This window comes from Zingiber officinale, chromosome 2B (genome assembly GCF_018446385.1).
Source record: "Zingiber officinale cultivar Zhangliang chromosome 2B, Zo_v1.1, whole genome shotgun sequence".
Taxonomy (NCBI): domain Eukaryota; kingdom Viridiplantae; phylum Streptophyta; class Magnoliopsida; order Zingiberales; family Zingiberaceae; genus Zingiber; species Zingiber officinale.
In genome coordinates this window covers 120,582,507-120,602,204 of record NC_055989.1, presented here as the reverse complement: position 1 = coordinate 120,602,204, position 19,698 = coordinate 120,582,507, and positions in this window count along the sequence as shown.

The following is a 19,698-nucleotide window of genomic DNA, read 5'->3' as shown; positions in this document are numbered from 1 at the left end:
GCTACTATAGACATTGGGATGATTAGTATGTCATGAGTATATATATATATATATATATATATATATATGCATCTCTTTTCCATAAATTTAATATATTTAAGTCTTCATAATTTTCTAGATTACTTATAGAAGCTAAATGAAGGGGAACCTTGGCTCAATGATAAAGTTGTTGTCGTTTGATCTAGTGGTCATGAGTTTAAGTCGCGGAAATAACTTCTTGCAATGTAGTGTAAGGCTCCGTACAATAGACCTTTCCTAGGGACCTGCATTGGCGTGAACTCTGTGCATTAGATTGCTCTTTTACTTATAGAAGCTAAATAGAAACTAAGTTCATTTACCTTATTTTAAAGCTCAGTGTTCGACACTCCACTTCTTTGACTCGAACAAGCACTAGCTTGATTAAACTCCTATGGAATGTAAGCATCATGCCTTGCCTTATGCAAGAAGAAGGTATTAGAGGCCATGGGATTGGTCAAATACCTTTTGCACTAAATTGTATATGTTTTATTTAATATATTTTTAATGTTTAATATATATTTTTGTGCATTTTTAAATTCTAAAATTTATCAAATTCAATTATAATTTATAAAAACTACATAATTAATTTTAAAATATAAAATTAGCTATACAAATAACATCAATATATATATATATATATATAATTTTCTTCTATAACTCTAATGGGTTTATGAAAGTTTTTTTTTTTTAAAAAAGGCAGTTTGGTGCACGAAATTCCCTCTAATGCGAGGTTTCGGGGAAGAGTTGGACCACATTGGGTCTATTGCACACAACTTTATCCTGCATTGTAAGAGACTGTTTTCGTGACTTGTACCCAAGGTTAGATCACATGGCAACAACCTTGCCGTTGCACAAGGCTCCCTTCATGAAAGGTTATTATATCTAAATTTTTAAATAAATAACTAATATTACATAAAGGTTACATGTATTCTTAACATATAACCAATCATCACCTTGTATAGGTTAACATTAAACCTAGCTATACAATATTGATTTTTAAAGGATGCTTAAATTGTAAAGATGATTTCATTGTAAGGTAGCTTGAGTTTCACCCATGTAGTATATTAGAGCATTCTTTGTATATTTGATATGTTCATAAACATTTTTAAAATCTCGTTTCATAGAGTTTGATGTTTGAATAAATATAACTGCATTTGTAACATGTGCAACATTTATTATTTTAAGCACTTCTTGTATACAAATTCTCAAAATGTAACAAATGCAATGAATATGGAAAAATCTTTCCTACATTATTTTTTTAAACTATTGATGATTAAATAGATTTGTAACTTATGCAACATTTTCATATATTACCTTAAGCCCATAAGTTTAGGATGTGACAAATGCTATGAATATGAAAAAAATCTCTCATGATATGATTTTTTTTTAAAAAATAACTATTGTAAAATTATTATTTGTGGCATTATCAAATGTAATTGGAAATTTTTATCATATGTAATTTAAAATAAGTAACACTGAAAAGATGGGTAAAAATAAAATGACCAATATGGGAAAATTTAAAACTCTTAAAAGAAATTAATCTTCTTTAGATAAGTCAATTATGGTCAGTTCGATGTGTAGTGTAACATATATATATGACTCTGCATTATGAATACTACTCTAAACATTAGAGTTAGCTACATGTAAAAATATTAATTAAAATTTCTTATGTCTTATTTTGCAAATAGGCTTATAATTTTTCAAATTATGCCAAATTAAAAACTAGGCTTTAGAATCTTTATTTTTGCATTTATAGACTATGCCGCATGTCTCCATCAACTAAAATTTGATACACTTTTGATTCTTCGCAATTGAATTAGAGCAAACTATATTTACCAAACATGCTCAAGAGATTGCTTTAACCTAGTTAACTATATTTACATCAAAGAACATATTATTGTCAGCAAGAAACCTTGGAAGTTAGTCCATATAAAACATCGTATCACTATGGGGGAAAACATTCGTGATATTTAGTTAATGTCGGGTCATTCTAGGTGTAGCTTTTCAATGTGAAGTGTGGTCAATTGACCCAAAAAGAATTTAAAACCCAAGTAATTTGCATTTGAGTCTTATGTAGATAATAAAATTTTGAACAATATTTTAGTTGTGATGGATGCCACTACAGGGTTTAAATAATACATTGAACCCATTGACCATGAAATATGTCCCACTCATTAATTAACTAAGTCACTATCTAATATTTTTAGAGAAACATTAAATAATTAACCATATATTGTAATGAGAGAATTGTCATATTAATGATTTAGAAATGACACAACAACAACAACCAAGCTTTATCCCACTAAGTGGGGTCGGCTATGTGGATCCTTTTACGCCATTGGGCTCTATCCCCTACTATATTATCATCTATACTTAAATAAATTTTATCTTATTTTATTATTACTAACCAAGTCCTTTTTGGCCTTCATCTTCCTCGTTTAATGTATGAATTTGTCATTGTTTCACATCGCCTAACTGAAGAATTTATTGACCTTCTATGTATATGTCCGTATCATCTTAAATGTGTCTCTCGGACTTTTTTCTCAATAGATGCAACTCTGACTTTCTCTCTAATGCTCTCATTTCTTATTCTGTTGATCCTCGTATATCTACATATCCACCTTAATATCCTTATCTCTGCAACTCTCATCTTCTACTCATGTGCTCGAGTCATAGCCCAACATTCACTACCATATAACATAGCAGGTCTAATCGCCATTTTATAGAACTTCACTTTTAAGTTTTAAAGGTAATTTACGATTACATAAAACACCATTCACTCTCATTCATTCAACTATCTTGTTTGTATTTTATGTAAGACATTTCTTTCACTCTCTCCATCATTTTACAAAAATGATCCTAAATACCTAAACTTTCGGTTCCAGACAACTCGTCATCTCCTATCTTAACAATTATCTCATTACATCTAATATTGCTAAACTTAAATTCTATATATTCTATCTTTACTCTACTAAGCCTAAAACCTTTCACTTCTAGTGTTTCCTGCCAAGATTCTAGTTTTGCATTTACTCCTTCACATGTCTCATCTACTAAAACAATATCATCTATAAACAATACACACCATGGTACTGTGTCTTGAATGTGTCTTATGAGTTCATCCATAATTAGTATAAAAAGATAGGAATTTAAAGTTGGTCATTGATATAATCCTTTCTTTATTAGAAATACTTTAGTTAATCCGCCTGAAGTATTTACTCTGGTCGTTACATCTTCATACAAATCCTTAATTAATTCAATATATGTTAGGCTAACACATCTCTTTTCTAGAATTCTCCATATGGACTATATCATAAGCTTTTTCTAAGTCCATGAATGCCATATAGATCTTATTTTTGCTCCCAATACTTTTTAATTAATTGCTTGAGAGATGTATAACTTTTATTGTCGATCATCCAAGCATGAACCCAAATTGATTTTCGGTCACTATGGTATATTTCCTTAATCTTTTTTTTATTACTCTTTCCCAAAGTTTCATGGTATGACTTATTAATTTAATACTCCTATAGTTTGCACAATTTTGTACATTTTCCTTGTTCATATAAGGGAACTAGAGTACTTACCCACCATTGATCACACATTTTTTTCATTTTCAATATCATATTAAATAATTTTGTAAGTCATTAAATACCTTATTTTCCTAGGCACTTCCATATCTCTATTAGAATATTTGGTCTAACGACTTTTCCATTGTACATCCGATTTAAAGTTTGTTCTACTTCTGAAGTTTGAATTTTATGATAAAAATTTAAATTTCTATACTCATTTGACCTACTTAAATTAAGTTGGTCACCTAAACGTTTATTAAAAAGTTGATGAAAATATCTTTTCCACCGCTATTTTATTTTCTCCATCATTTACTAGTATCCTATTGCATTCATCTTTAATACATTTTAATTGGATAAGATCTTATCTTCTTTTCTCTCATTTTAGCTATTCTATAAATGTCATTTGTCCCTTCTTTTGTATCCGATTTTCGATATAACCGTTCAAAAGTTTCATTCTTGCTTTATTCACTACTTTCTTAGCCTCTTTATGTAGGATCGATGTGTGCTAGGGGGGTGAATAGCACCTGTGACTTTTTCACTCGTTTTGGAAAACACAGAATAACATAGCGGAAGATAGAAAGAAACAAGAGAACAATCGCTAACACTTTTGGTTACTTGGTTCGGAGCCTATGACGACTCCTACTCCAAGGCCTGCGATCGTTGATTGCTTTCGTTGGACAATCACTAATAGTTCGAACAATGATTATAAACTTGAAGTACAACAATAATATAATAAAGTTACCGACAACAATAGAAATAAAAGTCGTTCGTCGATTGTCGGAGTAGCATAGGAGAGCAGGAGTTGTTCGTTCTTGATCTTGGAATTGTTGTTGAAGCAACTGGTCGAGCCCTCCTTAAATAGTCAACCCAGACCTGATCCAGATCCATTGATCTTGGGAGCAGGTTTAACTCGTCGCTGATCGGTCGGTCGATCTTGCCTGAATCGGTCCATCTTCCTGTCTAGATTCACCTTCGAATGACTCTTCGTTCGGTTGACCGATCCCTTCGTTCGATCGACGGATCCCGCTATCCTCGCTGGCTTATTTAGTCTGATCCGATCAATCCGGCCTGATCTCGGTCACCGCATATCCACTGTTCGGTAGACTGAACTCCAGGTTCGGTCGACCGATCCTTCGATCGAACCTGATCAGCTGGCTGGAAATCTACTTTGCTTGCTTAGAGGTTCGGTCGATCACAATTCGGTCGACTGATCAAGGCCGAAACTTCAACCTGTAAAATATTAATTTTTCTGCAAAACAGAGTTAGACAAATAGCAAATAATAGTAAAGCAATATATAAATTTTGACAGTCTCCGGACTGTCCGATTCTGACTTTTAGATTTCCTTCGGAAACGCTAGGTTGAACCGAAGCCTATTGTTTCCTTAACGGGGAACGCGTCTTCATTTACTCCTCTCAGGAGAGTTACCTTTTGCTAGACCGGTCCTCCCGACTGGATTTTTGCTCAGCGCCCGAGACTTCAGGTCTTCATGTTGGACGTCCACTCCACGACCCGTCCAGACTTTCACCTGGTCTGCGACCACCAGGATTTTCACCTAGAGTCCTCGACTTTAGGATTTCGTCCAAAGTGCTCGACCCGCCAAGACTTCGCTAACCTAGGGTTACCACCCCTAGGACCTAAGGTTACCTCCCCCTAGGGTTTTCCATAACTTAGGGTTACCACCCCCTAGGACCTAGGGTTATCTCCCCCTAAGGTTTTCCACCTGCCTAGAATCTATTAGGACTTTTGCCTAAGAACACTTAAGACTTTCCTGCAAGCTCATTCACACTTATTAGACAACAAGTAACCTTAACTTTGAATCATTTGCCATAATCAAAACTTAGGTTCGATCGTATGGTGCTCCCTGCACCAATAATCTTCTCTTTTTTTATTATGGCAACCTGGTTCAAAGTTAAGTAAAACATAATAATATTTACTGTAATATAATGAAAAGGAATTTAAGCATGATCATAAGTAAAATACAATAATTTTGAGACATTTAAAAAAACAACTCCCCCTTATGCTTATGTTTTATGTTTAACTTTTAACTTTAACTTTTCTCTCCCTATTTGTCATATATCAAAAAAGAGTACTAAGAGAGAGAAAAAAATCTTTAAATCTGAAAGGTGAGTTTTTAATCTTTTAAACTCTCCCTGAAGGTAGCACTTACTTGGCCTAAAAATCATTTACCTTTTAAACAAAATAGCTAAATACCTAGCTTTAAAAAGGATTTTCTTTAAAAAAAAACTTAGTTCAATACTTAGCTTTTAAAAGGTTTTTAGCAAGAACTTAGTTAAGTACTTAGCTAAAAACAAGATTTTGATGAAAAACATAGTTAAGTACTTAGCTTTAAAAATTTTTTGATAAAAAACATAGTTAAGTACTTAGCTTTAAAAAGATTTTAAAAACTTAGTTAGGTATTTAGCTTTGAAAATGACTTAGCTTTTCCAGCTAAATTTAAGCTGTGAAAATGTCTTAGCTTTTTACAAAAAAAAAACTTAGCTAAATTTTAGCTGTGAAAATGTCTTAGCTTTTTACAAAAAAAAAACTTAGCTAAATTTTAGCTGTGAAAATGTCTTAGCTTTTTACAAAAAAAAACTTTGCTAAATTTTAGCTGTGAAAATGTCTTAGCTTTTTCCAAAAAAAAAACTTAGTTAAATTTAAGCTTTGAAAATGTCTTAGCTTTTTCGAAAATCTTGGCTAAATTTAAGCTTTGAAAATTCTTTAGCTTTTAAAATAATTTCTTGTAAAAATACTTAGCCAAGAAAATGATTTATTTGAAAAACTCTTAGCTAAATTAAACAAATCAAGTACTTAACTTTTGAAGAAATTTTTAAACAAATCTAGTTAAGTACTTAGCTTTTCGAAAAGATTTCAGAAAAACTTAGTTAAAAATACTTTTTCAAAAACTTATTTTTCCAAATATGAAATAATATTTAACCTTGCTTTTTCAAAAATTGTTAAAAAAAACTTAAAGACTTTGACTTTTGAAAATCATTTAACTTAACTCCCTTTTTCTCCCTCTTGATTAATGCCCCTAAAATGGTTTAAGTAAATTATTTAAGTTTGGGTATCCTAGAGTCCAAGCATGAGAAAAAGAACATTTTTAAAATTTTATTTTCCTGATTTTCCATCTCACCCTTTCTATGTTATCAAACATGTTCAACTTATGAGTTTGTGTGAGATTAAGTTTGGTTAATGTTTGAGAATTGAAAATATATTGAATTTAAGATTAAATTTTGAAAAATATTTAAGTTTTAGATTTTGAAAGATATTTAAGTTTGAAATTAATTTTGGATTTCAAAAATACTGAATAAGTTTGAATTTAGAATTTAGAATAATTTTGAATTTTGAAGTTAATTAGAATTTGAAGATTAATTAACAAAAAAATAATTAAGAATAAGAAGCCTTACAACACTCTCAATACAAGAAGAAATCAAAGGAAGACAAATACAAGAAATATCTTACAAGATATGCAATGAAAACCCTAACTCTAGCTTCTTCTTCTTGTTGCAACTCGTCTCTTGACTTGGACGTGCCTCCAAGAACCTTCAAGAACTGGCGTGAGAGTGGAGAAGAATTATTGGAGCTGTAGCTGTGGTCGCGTGGATGAGAGCCCGAGAAGAAGTGCGTAGAAAAACGCTCGCCAACGGCTTTATCTGCGCCAACGGTCGAATCTCAATCGATTGGATTGCTCCCAATCGATTGGAGAGGCTTTGGATCGATCGACCGATCGATCCAGAGCACCTCTGTACTCTCTAGGAATTGCCTGGATCGATCGGCTGATCGATCCAGGGCTTATCACGCAGAATCGCTGCTCCCAATTGATCGGGCGATCAATTGGAGACTCTGAATCGATCGACCGATCGATCCAGAGCTGTTCTGTGCAATCGCGAGCTTCTCCCAATCGATCCACCAATCGATTGGGAGGAGGCTTGTCGCGGGGACTCACCCAATCGATCAGCCGATCGATTGGGTATGAGCCAATCGATCGGCTGATCGATCCAGCTCATGGATTTTGCCCAAAACCAAGTCCAAAGTCCCCTAAACCAATATCTGATCAACCATGACCTGTTGGTACATCATGCCTAGCATCCGGCCACCCTTGACCTGCTAGGACTCTCTTACCAAGTGTCCGGTCAATCCCTTTGACCCACTTAGACTTTCTCCTCGTGCCAAGTGTCCGGTCAACCTTGACCCACTTGGACTTACCAATACGAGGTGTCCGATCAAACTTGATCCACCTGGATTTTCTTATGTCTGGCTTCACTCACCAGGACTTCCCTTTCTATCTAGCTTCACTCACTAGGACTTCCCATCTGTCTGACTTCACTCACTAGGACTTTCACCTAGCTTTACTCACTAGGATTTCCCAACTGCCTGGCTTCACTCACCAGGACTTTCACAACTGCCTGGCTTCACTCACTAGGACTTTTAACTAGCTTCACTCACTAGGATTTGCCAATTGCCTGGCTTCACTCACCAAGACTTTCATAACTGCCTGGCTTCACTCACCAGGACTTTCACCTAGCTTCACTTACTAGGATTTCTCAACTGCCTGGCTTCACTCATCAGGACTTTCACCTGGCTTCACTCACCAGGATTTTCCAGTCAAGTATCCAGTCAACCTTGACCTACTTGACTCTCCTTCACAATCTCCCCACATGAACAATTGCACCTGCAATCTTCATGTATTGCCTCAATGTATTATCAAACATCGAAACCCAAACATCAAGACTCGAGATCGAACCAATTCAAGCTCAGTTAACCAGGTCAACCTTGACCTAGGGAATATTGCACCAACACATGTTGCCTTGGCGTTGACTTCGATCTTCTTCATCAAATTTGTGTCCCAATTCTCGCATGATACTGATTTTCAGTGTCGTCGAGTGGAAGTACGAGGCCGGTTTGGATGATCATCCACATCTCGACTTGCATGTTGAGGTGGTACTCCATTCGACCCTTCTAGTAGCCGAAGTTTTCTTCGGAGAAGAGAGGCGGGCGTGCTGTGTTGTAACCTTCTTGGTGTGCCATTGTTAAAAAGAAATCTTGCACACAAAAAATAGCAAATATTCCAAGACTTGGTCTTGGATTAGTAGTGTGGGAGTAAAATATAGTAACACTCGAGTGGTGTTTGCACCAACCTCGAGAAACGAAAAAGCTCGATTGATAAAATTGATCGGAAGGCGATAACTTTACCGATTTCGATTGACTTCGAAAAATTTAAAAATTACCACGAAAAGAAAAAGAAATTTGCTTGAATGGTGGTTTCACTGATTCGAAGCAGCCCAGCTCTGATATCAATTGTAGGATCGATGTGTGCTAGAGGGGGGGTGAATAGCACTCGTGACTTTTTCACTCGTTTCGGAAAACACAGAATAACACAGCGGAAGATAGAAAGAAACAAGAGAAAAATTGCTAACACTTTTGGTTACTTGGTTCAGAGCTTGTGACGACTTCTACTCCAAGGCCCGCGATTGTTGATCGTTTTCGTTGGACAATCACTAATAGTTCGAACAAAGATTACTAACTTGAAGTACAACAACAATATAATAAAGTTACCGACAATAATAGAAATAAAAGTCGTTCGTCGATTGTCGGAGTAGCGTAGGAGAGCAGCAATTGTTTGCTCTTGATCTTGGAATTATTGTTGAAGCAACTGGTCGAGCCTTCCTTAAATAGCCAACCCAGACCTGATCCAGATCCACTGATCTTGGGATCAGATTTGATTCGTTGCTGATCGGTCGACCGATCCCACCGTTCGGTCGACTGATCTTGCTTAAATCGGTTCGTCTTCCTGTCCAGATTCAGCTTCGGATGAGTCTTCATTTGGTCGACCGATCCCTCCGTTCGGTCGACCAATCCCGCTATCCTCGCTAACTTATCTTGTCTGATCCAATCAATCTGGCCTGATCTCGGTCACCGCATATCAACTATTTGGTCGACTGAATCCCAGGTTTGGTCGATCGATCCTTCGATCGAACCCGATCATTTGGTCGAACTCGATCAGCTGGCTAGAAATCTACTCTGCTTGCTTGGAGGTTCGGTCGACCGATCCCTGGTTCGGTCGACCGATCCCTGGTTCGGTCGACCGATCCCTGGTTCGGTCGATCGATCAAGGCCGAAACTTCAACCTACAAAATGTTAGTTTTCTACAAAATAGAGTTAGACAAATAGCAAATAATAGTAAATCAATATATAACTTTTGACAGTCTCCAGACTGTTCGGTTCTGACTTTCAGATTTTCTTAAAAAACCCTAGGTCGAACCGACGTCTACTGTTCCATTAACGGGAAATGCGTCCTCACCTACTCCTTTAAGGAGAGTTACCTTTTATCAGACCGGTCCTCTAGACCGACTGGACTTTTGCTCAACGTCCGAGACTTCAGGTCTTCATGTTGGACGTCCGCTCCATGACCCATCTAGGCTTTCACCTGGTCTGTGACCACCAGAATTTTCACCTAGAGTCCCCGACTCTAGGATTTCACCCAAAGTGCTCAACCCGCCAAGACTTTGCTAACCTAGGGTTACCACCCCCTAGGATTTAGGGTTACCTCCCCTTAGGACCTAGGGTTACCTCCCCCTAGGGTTTTCCACCTGCCTAGAATCCACTAGTATTTTTACCTAAGAACACTTGGGACTTTCTTGCAAGCTCATTCACACTTGTTAGACAACAAGTAATCTTAACTTTGAATCCTTTACCATAATCAAAACTTAGGTTTGATCGTATGGTGCTCCCTGCACCAACACTTTCTTGTTTATTGTATATTTTGTTAAGTTTTTTCTCATTCTTAGAAATATATAATTCCTTATAGGCTATTTGTTTTTCCTTTACTTTCTCTTGTACATTCTCATTCCACCACTAAGATTTTTTACTTGGTGGTGCATGCTCCTTTGACTCATCGTGTACACTCTTAGGTACTATTTTTAACTTTGATACCATCTTATCCCATGTTATATTAGTCACCGGATATTTACTCCCACCTTCTCCTTAAATATGTTTTATTTTCCATTCTTTAACTTCCATCACTTAATTCTAGGAGTTTTATATATTTTCCTTGTATTGATACTATACTTGAGACGTATATCCAACATTACTAACCTATATTGGGTAGTTAACTTTCTCTAAGGATAACCTTGCAATCTTTACAATTTTTCTATCTCTCTTCCTAACCATAAGAAAGTCAATTTGCAATTTATTGTTCCACTTTTGAACCTAACTAAATGTTATTCTCTGTTTTTTTAAAAAATATATTAGCTAATATAAGGTCATATGTTATCACAAAATCCAATATAGTTTTCCTTTCTTCATTTCTCATTTCAAACCCATAATCCCATATATTCTCTCATATTCTTCATGTTTTATCATCTCCTATTAAAATTATTTCATTAGAAGAGGACCCTTGGCGCAACAGTAAAGTTGTTGCTTTGTAACCAAAAGGTCACCGGTTCAAATCCTAGAAATAGCCTCTTGCAAAAAGCAGAATAAGACTGCATACAATGGATCATTCTCGGACCCCGCATGGCGGGAGCTTTGTGCACGGACTACCTTTTTTTGGCAGAATATTTTGTAATACTTTATCTAGGTCGTCCCAAAACTTTGATTTGGTAGCTTCATGTAATCCTACTTGAGGTGCATAACTAATTACGTTCATAGTTTCTTTCGTCACTAATATATTGAGAGCTATAATTTTATCCCCTTTTCTAACTACTCCTACAACTTTATCCTTTAACGAACTATCTACAACAATACCCACTTCATTTCTTATTTTACTCTTTCCTATGTACCATAACTTAAAATCTGAGTTCTCTATCAATTTTACCTTCTAGCCTATCCATTTTGTCTTTTGTACACACAAATACTAATTCTTCTCCTAATCATCATATTTAGAGTTTCTATGTTGTATGTTCCCAATCTTAGACTATTAATTTTCCTATAATATTTATTCTTATCCAACTTATGGTGCGAGGGCCTATTTAATACGACATCCAAGTTCTCATGATGATGTAGCGGTCCTTGCCGATACGCTACCTTCAGACCCTGCAATGAGAACTCTTGTATATTTAGTGAAAGTTTTCAAGAAAATATATTACTTTATTTCAATATCCATGTATCCTCTATATATACAAGTCACATACTCTTACTTAATGAGTCAAAATCTCCTAATTAATTAAAGAATATCTCCTAATTAATTACAGCAAAGCAAATAAAATCAAATATGTAATAAATAATAAATATGTCAAGATTGATTTTATTGCCACGATTGATTTTCCATACTCCCCCTCAATCTAGGCAGTAGATGTTTTGCAAGGATCGTGTTTATCTCACTTAGATTAAGTCTAAACAAGGCCTTAGTTAGAATGTCTGCTTGATTCTTTGATGGAATGTACTTGAGGGTGATTGACTTATCTTCAATTTTCTCATTTGATGAAATGTCAATCAAACTCCACATGTTAGGTACGATCCTAGTGGACAGGATTCCTGGCAATTGCGATAGTTGACCGGTTGTTGCATAAGATTTGAATAGGGCTTGATGTCTCAATTTTTATATCATTTAGCAGTCGCTTTAGTCATATTCCCTCCCAAATACCTAAGGCTAGTGGTCTAAACTCAGCTTATGCACTACTTCTAGCAACCACAATTTGTTTCTTACTTCGCCATGTCACTAGGTTTCTTCAGACGAAAGAGCAATATCCTAATGTAGACCATCTATTATTTGGAGATTCTGCCCAATCAGCATTAGTATATACTTCTAAAGATCTGCTACCTGATGTCTTAAACATAAGACCCTTCCTTGGATCTTTCTTCAGGTATTTCAATATACGATTCATTGCCTCAATGTGATTTATAGATAGATTACTCAGAAATAGACTCACTGAGAAACTTATGTCCGGACATATATGGGTTAGGTAAATCAGCTTACCTACTAACCGTTGGTATTGCCCCTTATCTGCCGCTAATTCATGAGTTATAGGTATAAGCTTCGTATTGGGATCCATAGAGGTTTCAGCTGGCTTGCACCCGCTCATTATGGTTTCACGCAATAGATCAAGAACGTATTTGTGTTGGAAAATAGATATGCCTTTGTTGCTTCGTGCTACCTCCATTCCCAAGAAATACTTTAAGTGTCCCAAGTCTTTGATCTCGAATTCTTTGGACATGAGAGACTTGAGTCTTTTAATTTCATCACCATGATTTCCTCTAAGAATAACGTCATCAAACATACACAATCAAAATTGTGATTTTTCCATCTTAGAAATACTTCATGAACAAGGTGTGATCAACTTGTGACTGAGAGTATCCATCATTCTTTAAGACTTTTGTGAATATGTCAAACCATACTCTTGGTGACTGTTTCAGCCCATATAGGGCCTTTTTGAGTTTGCATATTTTTCCTTGTGTATCACTTGTCTCAAAATTAGCTAGGATGTCCATGTAAGTTAAGTTTCCATCAAGGAAATCATTTTTAACATCGAGTTGATAGAGTTGCCACTCTAAGTTGGCAGCAATGGACAGTAGAACACGAAATGTGTTAAGTTTTGTTATTGGTACAAAGGTCTTTTGATAATCAATACCATATGATTGAGTATATCCTTTTGCCACTAAGCGTGCTTTGTACTTGTCTATGGTTCCATCTGTAGTTTGTTTAATTGAGAATAGCCATCTACACCCCACAATTTTCTTTCCTAGTGGTAGCTTTGTTATCGCCCATATAGCATTCTTTTCTAGTGCATTATACTCCTCGAGAGTTGCCTTATTCCATTTAGAAACTTTGAGCTTCATACACAGAGTTACGAATATTGTTTCTGTCTAAAGAAGTTACAAATGCATGAAATGATGGTGATAGTTTCACATAGGATGCAACTGTGAAGAGGGTGTTGAGTGTAGTATTTTATACCTTTCCTGTGTGCAACTTGTAGATTTAATGTAGAATCTAGCTGTGGACTAGAATCTATTGTCTCTTGTTGTGATTCAAGTTCAATACCCTTGATTTTTCCTTCTTTCATACACCTATAGAGGAGGAGGATGAGAAGGGTGACTATCAAGGTTTCGGGATGGTGAATTTCTATTTTTTAGGAAAGGTTGAACATATGACTCAAATAATAATGGCTCAATAAGGGATGTCCACTCCCAATACAGTAATTCATTGGTATTGTTCTCCCCTTGAATCGTAGTATTAGAGGAGTAAGGGATAGTTTCAAAGAATAAAATATCAATAGTTTGTATCATTTTTTTATTAGAGGAATAACCAAGAAAGATGAATTTATGAGCCTGAGCATCAAGCTTGCCTCCATATTGAGAATGAATGTGTACAAAAGTTGCACAACCTAAGAGTGAGAGGAAGGCAGGAGATAAGGTGAGACTCGGGAAATATATTTTATAGTGTCTGCAATGGAGTACGGTATTTGAGGACTCGAGTAGGCAGGCAATTGATAAGTTATGTAGAAGTGAGGATTGCTTCTCCTCAAAAAGTAGTTGGGACATTAATTTAAAATAGTAGGGATCAAGCCACCTCAAGAATGTGGCGATTTTTCCTTTTAGCCACACCATTTTGTCGCAGTGTGTCAACATAGGAGCTTTGTTGGACAATTCCATGAGATTTGAGATATGAACCAAGATCAGAATTGAAAAAATCTTTGGCATTGTCGGTCTTGAGTATTTGAATATTAACTTTGAATTGGTTTTTGAGTTTTCCTCGTTAGAGTGCCTGTATGGCTGAATCTGCTGGTTTCATACCTGATTACTGGTCCTGCTGGTAGTTTGACTCTATGGCATCACATGTATGGTATTTCGTCCGCTTCCCTTGGGTTAGGTTTAAGAGAATGCTTCATCCTTAATTCAAGTGAACCGAGGAGCGCATGAGTTCATATCCGGGTCAAGGGAAAAGAAACTATAGAGATTCTTCCCTAAGGTCTGGTCCGGCTTGGGGTTCCCTTCCGGCGTCGTATACTTGGCTTCTGATTTGTCTTTTATTAGGAATGTCCAACATAGTCTAGTGTGATCGTCAACCAACAAGGAGGAACCACTTCGAGCCTGTGAGATTCGGAGTACAAAAGGATCCCAGATGTCACCATGGATGAGAGAAAAAGGATGTGTGAGCTTATATAGTCTTGGAGAGTAAGTGTTTCGAGTATGTTTTGCAATTTGATAAATTTCACATTGAAATAAACTTGGATTTTTATTAATAAAGAGTGAGGGAAATAAATACCTTAGATATGAAAAATTAGGATGACCAAGTCAAAAATGTCACATCATAATATCACTTTCTTTATTGGACTGACTACGATCACTAGGAATATTTTTGACTAACCTAATGACTTAGGATGGATATGCATTTAGAAAGTAAAGGCCAGCATGACACTCAATACTGCCAATCATCTTCCCAGTGCTCAAGTCCTGCAATACAGTTAGACAAAAATTAAGTTTCACATTTGAGATCCTTATTTAATCTACTAGCAGACACAAAATTACAATCAAGTTCAGGAACAAATAGCACAGCATGGAGAGTTAATGTGCTTGAGAGATGAACGGTTCTGTCCCAACCACTTTAGCATATGTCCCATTTGCTATATGCATTGATTGGGGTTTGTTAATTAATGAAAAAGTAGAGAAAAGTAATCTATCACGTGTCATATGCTCTAAAGCGCCAGAATCCACAATCCAAGATGAGTGGGGAGATGTATGCATTGTTGATGGATGCAATATGTTTGCCTTCTGAATGAGCTATTGAATAATATCAAGTTGTTCCTTAGAGAGAGGAACTGAGTTGCCACACTGTATCATGGGTGTGACTATAGAATTTCCCTTTGCTTCGTGGTCCTGGGAGGACTTCTAATCTGTTGATTTCCCATGAAGTTTCCAACATTTGTCTTTGGTGTGTCCTTACTTTTGACAGTAGTCATACCAAGGACGTCCCTTATTTGTATTGTAAGTGGGATTCCGAGCAGTTGAAACAACTTCAGTTGACTTTAGAGGCTGAATTTCGGGGTTTGGATGGCCCAACATTACTCGCATATGAGTTTCTTCTCTTCGAACTTCTGAAAATTCCTCTCAAAGACTTGGCAGCAATTTTATGTCGAGGATTCTGCCCCTTACTATATCTAGGGACTGATGAAGTCCCATCAGAAACTTAAAAACTCTCTTGTTCTCCACAAATTTCTTGAAATATACTTGATCTTCAGAACATTTCTAGTTATGGGTTTCAAAGAGATCCACTCATTGCCAATAGCGAGTGAGAGTTGTGAAATAAGTTGTCACTGGATGGTTACCTTGCTTAAGTCTTGGAGAGTATTTTCAATGTGAAATAATTTAGCAATATTGTCTTGACTAGAGAAAGTATCCCGAACTGCCTCTAATATATCTTGGATTGTTGTTAGCAATAGAAAATTCTCTCCAATGTATGCATTCATAGAACTGATTAGCCATGACATAACCAAATTGTTTTCGGCTCTCCAGACTCGGTACTCTTGAAACGACCCTAACTTCCACTTTACTTAAATTATTTTTAAGAAAAAAAAATATGACTGAGAAATACTATATATATAATATAATATTTAAAAGCTAATTTACTATTATTTTTAAAATAAATCTTAACTACAATAAATATCCGAATTTACCATCCATCTAACATCAGTCTAACCCATATTATCTAAATAAAAATCGAATATTTAACTTAAAAAGTATTTAATTCTCTCATGAAACCTCTCATAAAATCATAAATCATAGTTTTATGTGGAAATGCAAGGTCTTCGGGAGTGTACTGCCCAACCCGGTCCAATTAAGAGTCAGAGCCTCCTGCCTCAATCTCATCCTCACCTACAACCATTCAAACCTAGTGAGTCTAATGACTTAGCACATTCAAACCATGATAACTAATACATAAATATACATTCACATGCATTTAAAAATACTTTTAAGAAAAATACATTTAACTTTAAAATCATTTGCATTTACATTCACATAAATCTTTAAAATACTTTAAGCATCATATGACTTTTTTCTCATCATTAATCATAAATATTTTAGGTGAAGTTTGTTCATTGAAAGTGACTCCTTTATCCTCTGTTCGATTGATCAATCTATAAAAAAAAAAAAACCATGGTACCAGGCGGTGGAGTTCATTGATCACTTCTTCGTCGCATCTAAATATAGAAATCCGATGTTGACTCCTTCTAGGGTCTTTCTCGTAAACGGGCTCGCTCTGGGGTATTTTCCGTCGTGGTATTCCCATCAATTATTTGTAAGTTCACCGCCCGCATTTTCGATGGATTCCTCACACATTCTCTTTGTCATGTCCAAATCATATTCCCCAAAAACATTTTTCCTTTCCTTTTCTTTTAAAAATAAATGACCTTTTTCTCATTTTCATGAAATAAGCATGCATTCAAAAATTTCATACATAACATAAAGCCTCAAAACTTATAAAACTTTTCATATAATTGTTCAAGCATTTATTATGGTTACTCGGGACACTGCCAGGACATCGATTTTTTTTCCCTCAAACAAACTTTCCCATTTTACCCTTTATCATACTTATAAACTTCTAAACTTTACCCTTTCGACTTTTTACCGTAAATTTCGACTCAAACCTTAAAAACTTCCTTCCCAACTCGAACCACGACTCGACTAGACTCTTACAATCATCCTAGAACCCTCCTAGACCACGACAAACCAGCAACTAGCCTGCACACAACCCATGTGTAGTTCTAGCCCTCTTCCCCTCAAATCGTGCTCCCTAGGTGGAGAACAAGCTCATAGTCGAGCCCTCCATGGTTCCTCGACTCCAGACCGGTTAGCACCTCTCTTAGGACTCCTTTGGACCTGACATGGCCCACAACCACCGCTGCACCTAGCCATGCATGGCCCCTCCCCTTCGTTCCCTTGACCTGCCACCTCATGGCTCAAAAACCCTAGCCATGTGTTCGGCCACTTCCCTCTCTGTCTAGACCCCTCTAGCATACAAGAAGCACTTCTAGGACCACTAGACACCATCCCCTTCCTCCTTAATGGCAGCCCTTGTCCCTAGCAATCCACAACAAATCTCAAACTTTGATAAAAACATCAAAAGTTTGTAAAAATACATCAAACACTTATAAAACTTTAACATAATCATTTTGCATGCATAATTACATAAAACATACATAATATGGATTGAATGGTGCAAAAGAAGGGTTTAAAAAAACGTTCCTTTGCATTTAAAACGCTCGAATTTCGAATATTGGCGAGAGGAGTCGGAGTGCACAATCGGGGGAAGACTTAGCTTCACTTTTCCTCCTCTGAAAATCACACTCTTCTCACTGTTATTTGTTGCTATATTCCACGGCTACAACCCCTCTAAGAACCCTAGGTTTGATGGTGAGTTTTTCGAAAATAATACCTAAGGAGACTAGGGTTATGGGTATTTAAACTTAGGGTTAATTAAGCCCACTAACCTTAGTTAATTAGGCCAAATTAAAGTCAAATACAATCTGTATAAAATGTTAATAATATTAAATTTTTTGAAATTATTTGACTAGTCTACAAGAAGTCGCTTAATTTGTCGAAAATCGATTCTTAACATAAAATAAGCATCAACTTGTAATTAAATAGAAGACCTATAAATTTTTAGAAAATTTCATATTTAAATAAACATATTTTTGAGCCATTAAATAAAATATTTATTTAAATTATTTTAGCACATTTAAATTCTTCATGTATGTGGTTATGCGGACTTTTTTTTTTAAAAAAATGGGTGTGTTACAACTCGAACTACTTATTCCTGGTTTTGGAACACTTAAGAGATAATCATCTTTTCCTTGCCCACTGATGAACATCATTACAGATTGTGACCAAGATAATTGTGGCCATTCAGTTTGTCAATGGTAATTGAACTAGAGATAGTTTCTGGTTGAGTTGGGAATCGAGGCACCATGGGGAGATTTGGAGCAGAATTGATTATGGAAGAGCTCGTTGAAATCTGCTTGGAGTCCGACATGATTAGCTGTAGGAAGAGATGTTCTTGTCAAAAGAGATGGAAGCGGGTGGTGATGGCCGGGTAGAACTAGATTTAGGGTTAGGGTGGCTCTAGTACCATGAAAGTTTTCAAGAAAATATATTTCTTTATTTCAATATCCGTATATCCTCTATATACAAATCACATAATCCTACTTAAGGAATCAAAATATTCGAATTAATTAGAGAGATTTTACTGCCAAGAAAATCAAATAAAATCAAATTTGCAATAAATAATATATATGTAATAAATCTTCCAAGACTGATTTTACTGCCAAGATTAATTTTCCACATTTAGCATACACCCGAGTTCTGGAGATGTTGCAGTCCTTGCCGAGATGTTATAGTTGGACACTGCAATGCGTTCTTTACAGGGAACAACCTAGCATTAGCATAATAGTTTAATGGATCAATTTATTGATATTTGCCTTAATTTTAATGCTGGCTGACAACCTAATGTAACCCTCCTGCTTTATCCGGCTTGGACATTATATGATCTTTTATCATACCATTATCATGACTAGAAATGATAAGTTTATAATTTATCATGCCATTATATGATCTTTTACTATTAGATGATTCATTTTTTTCACAATATTACTAATATAATACCTTGATTTAGTACTTTACTTAAGTACTTAATTGGTTTTGATAACTAAAGTATATTTTTGTCTTAGCAACAACCATTTGATAAATATTCTTTTGCTTCTCACTGACAAATATAATTGAGTCATTTTTTTAATATCAATATTAATTCATCCATAGATTTTATTTAAAATTAAAAATTGTATATAATATGTCCTTTTGAGTTTCTAAGTAGATCATTTGATTTAACATGAATTAATCTTACATATGATCCTAGTGATCTATATGAGGCAAGTTGAGTCAAAATGTACCTCGACCAGGCTTGCTTATTATTGAGTTTCATTACAAATGAAAAAACCAATCAACAAATGACAAATTTCTAAATATTGATCTTTAAAAATTGCACTGGCTAAAACAGTAGGAAATAGTCAAACAAAAGTAATCTTGTCATAGGAGAGAGCTCATATAGTGAACACCTTAAAGTTGGCTATACCCTTTTTGCACTGATGAATCTTTCCTCAACCCTAATACCTAGCTAGG